This window comes from Oncorhynchus masou, chromosome 6, assembly GCF_036934945.1.
Source record: "Oncorhynchus masou masou isolate Uvic2021 chromosome 6, UVic_Omas_1.1, whole genome shotgun sequence".
In the NCBI taxonomy this organism is placed as follows: domain Eukaryota; kingdom Metazoa; phylum Chordata; class Actinopteri; order Salmoniformes; family Salmonidae; genus Oncorhynchus; species Oncorhynchus masou.
In genome coordinates this window covers 46,996,759-47,005,470 of record NC_088217.1, presented here as the reverse complement: position 1 = coordinate 47,005,470, position 8,712 = coordinate 46,996,759, and positions in this window count along the sequence as shown.

The following is an 8,712-nucleotide window of genomic DNA, read 5'->3' as shown; positions in this document are numbered from 1 at the left end:
AACAGTTCTGGAGGTTTGTGCAATGGGCTATAGGCTTAATACATTATAACTGCATATTTGCTAGGCTTGAATTGCCCTGTGTTCTCTTCAGACCATTTTGAATCTATATTTTCAAAAATCTGATATAAGACTTGTAATACACTATAAATACACAAGTATGTGGATACCACTTCAAATTAGTGGATTCGGCTATTTCAGCCACACCCGTTGCTGACTAAGTATAAATTCGAGCACACAACCATGCAATCTCTATAAACAAACATCGGCAGTCGAAAGGCTTTAATAGAAAGCTCAGTGACCTTCAACATGGCACCGTCATAGGATGCCACCACACAATCTCATAGAACTGGACCACCGAGTACTGAAGCATATAGCGAGTAAAAAATAATTTGTCTACCGAGTTCCAAACTGCCTCTGGAAGCAACAGAAAAACTGTTCGTCAGGAGCTTCATGAAATGGGTTTCCATGACCAAGCAGCCACACACAAGCCTAAGATCACCATGCGCAATGCTGAGCTTTCCGATGGTGGTCAGTCTGAGGGGAGGGAGCAGCGGTGAGGCTGCCTTTCACGCAACTCACCGTGCCTCCGCTCACTTTCTTTGGGGACACAGACTTTTCTTGCTGTATTCGTTGAGTCTCCATGGTTTTAAAAGTGTTTAAATCTCACAGTATCAACTTTGCTGTACGTTTGAGGTTTCTTTTTAAAGTCTGTGGCTTGAGGAAACTGTATAGACAATATCTGAGTTATCTGATTGGCCAGCGGTAGGCCTATAGGTGCGCTTGATTTGCTTTCTGGGCCTGCCGGGTAGGTGGAGTTCTACCTTCAGACACATTAAATGGTTCAAAATAGGAACTCTTTGGCTTCACGGCGCTAATACTGCTGAATCAAGTGCACCTACTGCCAACAGCGTGAAAAAAATGTAAGAAAAAGGAACACAAGGCTTTATCGTTTTTTGCAGAGATGTTTTCAGGTTTCTCCAGAGATGTTCGATCAGGTTCAAGTCCGGACTCTGAATGGGCCACTCAAGGACATTGAGACTTGTCCTGAAGCCACTCCTGCGTTGTCTTGGCTGTGTGCTTAGAGTTGTTGTCCTGTTGGAAGGTGAACCGTCGCCCACAGTCTGAGGTCCTGAGCACTCTGGAGCAGGTTTTTAATCAAGGATCTCTCTGTACTGTTCTCTGTTCATCTTTCCCTCAATCCTTACTAGTCTCCCAGTCCCTGCCGCTGAAATACATCCCCACAGCATGATGCTGCCACCATGCTTCACCGTAGGGATGGTGCCAGGTTTCCTCCAGATGTGATGCTTGGCATTCAGGCCAAAGAGTTATTGGTTTCATCAGACCAGAGAATCTTGTTTCTCATGGTTTGAGAGTACTTTAGGTGCCTTTTGGCAAACTCCAAGCGGGCTGTCATGTGCTTTTTACTGAGGAGTGGCATCCGTCTGGCCACTCTACCATAAAGGCCTAATTAGTGGAGTGCTGCAGAGATGGTTGTCCTTCTGGTAGGTTCTCCCATTTCCACAGAAGAACTCTAGAGCTCGGTCAGAGTGACCATCGGTTTCTTGGTCACCTCCCTGACCAAGGCCCTTTTCCCCAGATTGCTCAGTTCGTCTGGGCAGTCAGTTCTAGGAAGTCTTTGTGGTTCCAAACTTCTTCCCTTTAAAAATGATGGAGGACACTGTTCGTAGGGACCTTCAATGCTGCAGAAATGTGTTGGTACCCTTCCCCAGATCTGTGCCTCAATAAAAATCCTGTCTCGGAATTCCTTCGATCTCAAGGCTTTGTTTTTGCTCTGGCATGCACTGTCAACTGTGGGACCTTATTATTACTTACATTGTCTTCAGAAAGTATTCATACCCCTTGACTTATTCCATTTTGTTTTGTTACAGCCTGAATTCAAAATGTATTAAATGTATTATTTTTCTCACTCATCTACACACAATACCCCATAATGAGGAAGTGAAAACATGTATTTCGAAAATGTTGCAAATTTCTTGAAAATGAAATAAATAAATATCTCATTACACAACATTTGAGGACCTAACAAAACAAAAACGGACAGCTTGAAACAGCTTGAATACAACACCTTAATGACCCATGAACCATAAAATGCACTAACTAGACTTAAACAGAACTATTACGAACATGGGATAAGGCAGGAAGTTACTTGGCTGGCAAATAAAAAGGAAGGAAGCAAAGAGAGACAGATTCAATTACATTACCTAGTACTGTTGTCGTCTTGAGCTCTGATGATGTGAACTTGACGTTCAAGATTATTTACGAGAACCTACATGTCTGAAGGAGGTTTGTCAGAAGTGATGCAGGGGTTTCTGGATAGAGTAACATTAAAGTCCTTGACTAATGAGGACAGAGATAATCGGGAAGAGGTCATTACATCTGATGAAATTCGGGAGGCCATTTTTAGCATTGTGTGGGGGCACCTGGGCTGGATGGATTTTCCATTGCATTTTACAAGGCTTCCCTTCCCAAGTTAATTGAGCCACTCTGTAGTATGTTCAGCCATGCTATAGTGACAAGCAAGCTACCAGACACTCTAGCGCTATACCTCATTACTATATTGCCTAAGCTAAGGAAAGACCCCACCCAATGCAGCTCCTATAGGCCCATATCCCTACTTAATACAGACTATACAATTATTGCTAAACTCATAGCCCATAGACTCGACGGGGTGTCATCGGGGCCTGGTTAATATAGATCAGACAGGCTTGGTACGAAACCGATCGCTGTCAGACAATATTACGAGATGATTAATTATGATGTATTGCGTGGAGGGTAAACAGGAGCCTGTAGTGATGGCTGCGTTGGACGCAGTAAAAGCATTTGATCGGGGCTTCTGGAATATAGGTCGAAAATATGTTGGGCTTATCAGACTACTATATAACCGTCCTGTTGACCATATTCTGACTAACACAAATAGCTCTATACACTATTGTCACACATAGAGTGAGTCCATGCAAATTATTATGTGACTTGTTAAGCACATTTTTACTCCTGAACTTATTTAGGCTTGCCAGAGCAAAGAGGTTGAACAGGTGTTGACTCAAGACATTTCAGCTTTTCATTTTTAATTCATTTGTTAACATTTCTTGAAACATAACTCCACTTTGACATTATGGGGAAATATTGTGTAGGCCAGTGACACAAAATCAAAATTGTATCTATTTTAAATTCAGGCTATAGCACAACAAAATGTGGAAAAGTCAAGTGGTGTGATTGAATACTTTCTGAAGGCACTATAGTCATAATGCGAGCATTAGCTGCACAGACAATTCCAGATTTTCTTTGTTTCTTTGGTTGTAATTGAGTTTTCCCCTGCTATTATAATTTTTGTATCAATACTAAGATAAGATTAAAGACTGGGCCCACACAGAAATAGCAACCCTGAAACTCTGACATGGCTTGTGAATCAAGAAAACCATCTATGGTTACACCCACACAACATTGGCAGAGGAATGGCGTCAGGCCGGAACAGTCAGACACACACACTGGTTTTGAAACCGTAACACACACACACACACACACACACACACACACACACACACACACACACACACACACACACACACACACACACACACACACACACACACACACACACACACACACACACACACACACACACACACACAAACATTTAATATTTTACATTTTAATCATTTAGCAGATTGCACATTCACTCAAATCTCTGAAACACACACCCACGCATGGGCAATACATTTTGTTAACCTACTCTCTGTTTAACATTCTGTGCATGAAGAATATTTGCATTGTAATTTTTGTGAGAACAGAAAGGAACAGAAATGCTATCAGAAACAGACACATGTCCCAAAGTCCCAAAGGCCATATCCACCACAAGCCAGACTGTCAGTGTTTATGTCATCGCAATCGCTCGGCTTCCTGTCTAATGACCCGCAGTTTGTTAAAGGTGTCAATTAGTTGATTTCGTTTAGATGTGTAGGCCTACTGTGGGTAGAATAAGCCTCCCTACTGGGCACAAACTTGTTGAATACAACATTGTTTCAACATAATTTGTCAACGTATTGTGATGTGGAAATCACATTGGATTTGCAAAAATGCATCCAAATCAAATCAAATCAAATTGTATTTGTCACATGCGTTGAATACAAAAGGTGTAGACCGTGAAAAGCTCACTTACAAGCCCTTAACCAACAATGCAGTTTTAAGAAAAATAAGAGTTAAGAAAATATTTACTAGTAAAAAAATATATATATAAAAAAATAAACACATTAAAATAACAATAATGTGGCTATATACAAGGGGTACCGGTACTGAGTCAATGTGCAGGGGTATAGGTTAGTTGAGATAATTGAGGTAATATGTACATGTAGGTAGGGGTAAAGTGACTATGCATAAATATTAAACAGCGATTGGCAGTAGCGTTAAAAAACAATGGGGGGTCAAGGCAAATAACCCAGGTAGTCATTGATTAACTGTTCAGTAGTTTATGGCTTGAGGGTAGAAGCTCCTAAGGAGCCTTTTGGACCTAGACTTGTCATTTCGGTACCGCTTACCGTGCGGTAGCAGAGAGAACAGTCTATGACTAGGGTGACTGGAGTCTGACAATTTTGGGGGTCTTCCTCTGACACTGCCTGGTGTAGAGATCCTGTTGTTTTCAGGGTGAAATTTCAACCACAGAATTATATCATCATGATAACCAATTTTCAACATAGACAAACCTTGTATAAAATATGTTGAATTTGTGCCTTTGAAACAACATCAGATCTTCAACGTTATATCCACTATCAGAAAACAAAAACAGTAGGCTGGGCAGTATCTCCTACTGGAGTGTTGATCAATCTACATTAGCAATATCCATTTGGTCTCTCATTCAGTGTTTTAACCAAGCTCTGCTTAGCTTGGATATTTGTCACTGACTACTACCACTGTGCTATTGTGAGATTGTTGAGAGATTTTGTAATATCTAAATAGATTCAGTGTTGCTATCAAAGTCATTCCAAAGGGAAGGTTAAACCGAACATATAAGTCACATACATGTATCATCAATGATACTATATAGGCTTACAACTATTGTTTCAATTCAACCCAGGGTCCAACTAAAAATTATCAACAAATATAGTCCAAGGGTTTCAAACTTTGGTTCAAATGTAAGTTAATTAATAATTAATATTTTGGATTCACGTCTCCATCTCGAAGAAAAATAGAAGTTAAAGTATAGGACTAAATCAACTAGTCCTATTCTTTAATTTAGATTTTTGGTTGAGATGGAGATATATCAATTATTCATTTGTAGACAAACTGGAATTAAAAAAAGACTAAGTCAGCGGCACAAAAAATACTGTACATCTCCTTTAAATGTTGATATTTGGTTGTGTGGACAACACTTTGAAATACACTAACACTTTTGAAATACAGTAAATAGCTAATTAACCTTTTGACAACAAAAGAACAGGACTAAGCCAGTGAATCAGATGAAACTATCCAAGGATTAGATACACCAACTTTAAATGTTGATATTTGGTTTTTATTTGGTAGAAATTCCTTATTTACACAAGTTTTCAGACCCTACCAGACTCGAAATTATGCTCAGGTGCATCCTGCCACTCAGTACAATGCACATGACAGCCCATTTGGAGTTTGCCAAAAGGCACCTAAAGGACTCTCAGATCATGAGAAATGATATTCTCTGGTCTGATGGAACCAAGATTGAACTCTTTGGCCTGAATGCCAAGTGTCACGTCTGGAGGAAACCTGGCACCATCCCTACAGTGAAGGGATCACTGTGGTGGTGGCAGAATCATACTGTAGGGATGATTTTCAGCAGCAAGGACTGGGAGACTAGTCAGGATTGATGGAAAGATGATCGGAGCAAAGTACAGAGACATCCTTGATGAACACCTGCTCCAGAGCACTCAGGACCTCAGACTGGGGCGAAGGTTCACCTTCCAATCAGACAACAACCCTAAGCACACAGTCAAGACAATGCAGGAGTGGCTTGGGGACAAGTCTCTGAATGTCCTTGAGTGGCCCAGCCAGAGCCCAGACTTGAACATGATCAAACATCTCTGGAGAGACCTGAAAATAGCTGTGCAGCGACGCTCCCCATCCAACCTGGCAGAGCTTGAGAGGATCTGCAGAGAATATTTGGAGAAATTTAGAAATCAGAGTGCTCATTTGTCTGAAAAAGTGTTTAGGCAGAGACGTAGCAGAGTTGGAACAGATACTAAAATGTTGCCAAAACAATTAACTGTCACGCCCTGACCAAGAGATACTGTTATTGTCTCTATTATGGTTTGGTCAGGGTGTGATTTGGGTTGGGTATTCTATATTCTATTATTTATATTGTGTTTTGGCCGGGTAGGGTTCTCAATCAGGGACAGCTGTCTATCGTTGTCTCTGATTGAGAACCATACTTAGGTAGCCTTTTTCCCCCCTGTCTTCGTGGGAAGTTGACTTTGTTAGTGGCACTATAGCCCTCTTAAGCTTCATGGTCGTTTTGGATTGTTTATTGTTTTGTTGGCGGCATTAGAAATAAACTAATGTACGCTCACAACGCTGCGCTTTGGTCCACTTCTTCCTTCCAGGAAGATGGCCGTGACATTAACACACCCAATTAGTGAAATTGGTATATCGCACCACCAATCCAGTTCTTCCCCAGCCTTTTAAAGTGAAGGCACATCACATACTTTATAGGTGTTTGCCATTTCTGTGGGAATTTGCAATCCTAAATAAGTCAAAGCTGAAACCTCCAGGAAAAGGTTTGATTTAAGATTGAAAAGCAAGTACAGTAGTGGTTAGATTGACTCACTCACGGCTCAGACTTTTAAGAATGAAGGGAACCTCTCAATGACTAAGGTACACTTGCCAGGAATAAATCAAACTGTATTGACATAGGGACAATAGCAATTTATGAAAGTCCCACTCAGCCACTCAGTTTGGTAATGTAGGCAGAGAAGAATATGAAGTGAAACCCAGATGGTGCTCAGTATACATAACTAACTAACTGACAACTCATGATGATTTTTGTCAGACGTCATTGACTTCTGGACTCCGGATACTGGTAGGGAAGGAAGAGAAAATGCATATTGGAAAACATAGTGGTGTAAGGGATTTTACACAGGGATGTAATCCTTTGTAGGCACTGAGTATTATTGTTGACAGACTAAGCTCTCGCATGGGGATCACGTCCAACTCCTGTATGATTTAAAATGGTCATGAGAAATACTTAAGGGGGAAGGATAATAGGTGGACCAAGTGTGACCAACATTGAATATTTCTGCAATGACTAATACATTTTTATTATGCAGTGTAGCAACTTGAGTACAACCTGCAGTGCACGGAGACCGCAGTCCCTTCAGAACTATTACTCTTATCATGCCTTCAACTGTATCAAAGTGACGTGTTGCATGACACTCCAAATTCATTTGGTGGAGGTAAACACCATTAATACATGAGTCACACTGATCAAAGTGACACTACAGTAAGGTGTACCGCAAAGGGTTTAAATTATCTTCAAAGCATCCGCTAAAACGTTTATATATTCTATCGATCTGCAAACAAAGCGAAAGCGGAGTGTGAGGTGGGTGAATGTGGGAAAAGGAGATACCTGAGGGAACAGCTCTCATAGGGTAACAGATACACTGGCACTCTCACAGATGCTGAACCTGAATCATTATCCCTTTAGAACCTGCAGTTTTCAAATGAACATGCTCCATGAACAAGATTTGAAGATACTGAGCCGTGAGTGTGTGTACGCATGTGTGTGTGCGTGCATGCGGGAGTGCATACATGCATGTGTGGGTGTGTTTGTGCTTAAATACATGGTAATAATATAGCAATGGAAATATCACAGGCCAGATGAGAAAATGGACTTAAGTGATGTGATAGCTAATTATATGTCAAAATGCTGACATAAATAACTAATGCACCTTATCGTTAAGACATCCATACTAAGAAAACTTGATGGACAATATTAAAAGCGATTCAACAGATACTTTTTGTGGGCTACTGAATTCCAGTGGGAGATAAAACAATCTCAAAAAGTGATCTTAAAGTTATTTTTATTGGAAAATCAACAGTTGCTTAAGTGGGGTCTGGAAACAGTCAGGGGATCACTTCAATTTATTCAATTCATCTGGGAAGTGTTTTAGTAGCTTCAATGTTTTTTCATGTTTAATCCGGAGTACATTGACGAGTCTGTGTTCCAACTCCAGCAGGAAAGAAAATGGAAAGACAAGATTTTAATGGGGCAAATTAAAATAAAGTAGATCACTCACACCAAGTCAGAGCTACAAAACTTGAAATCAAAGACAGAGTTTTTTCGCTAGTTGAGAGACAGAGAGGACAGAAACTAAATTGGCGTACCATAACCAAATGTACATTCATGCCTTTGATTGTTGATGTTCATTGTCCACCTCAGCTGAAGGATCACTTCAGAACACTAGATGCTCACTAAGTTGCAGCATGTGTACAATACAGTTGCGTCTTCAGGATATTCCATCCATGGCTAGGAATAATGATATTTTCCTGTGTGAACAACAGCCTAGAGGGAATAAACCATGCAGCCTCAATTGTTGAGGTGTCTGACCCCGGTAAATTGTTGAGGTGTCTGACCTGGTTGAATCCTATTTGAAGCCTAGTTTGTGACAGTGGTGTTTTTGACAGCAGGTTGTCCACACAAACGCTGGGCTTCTCTCATTTCCCTTCCAAGAC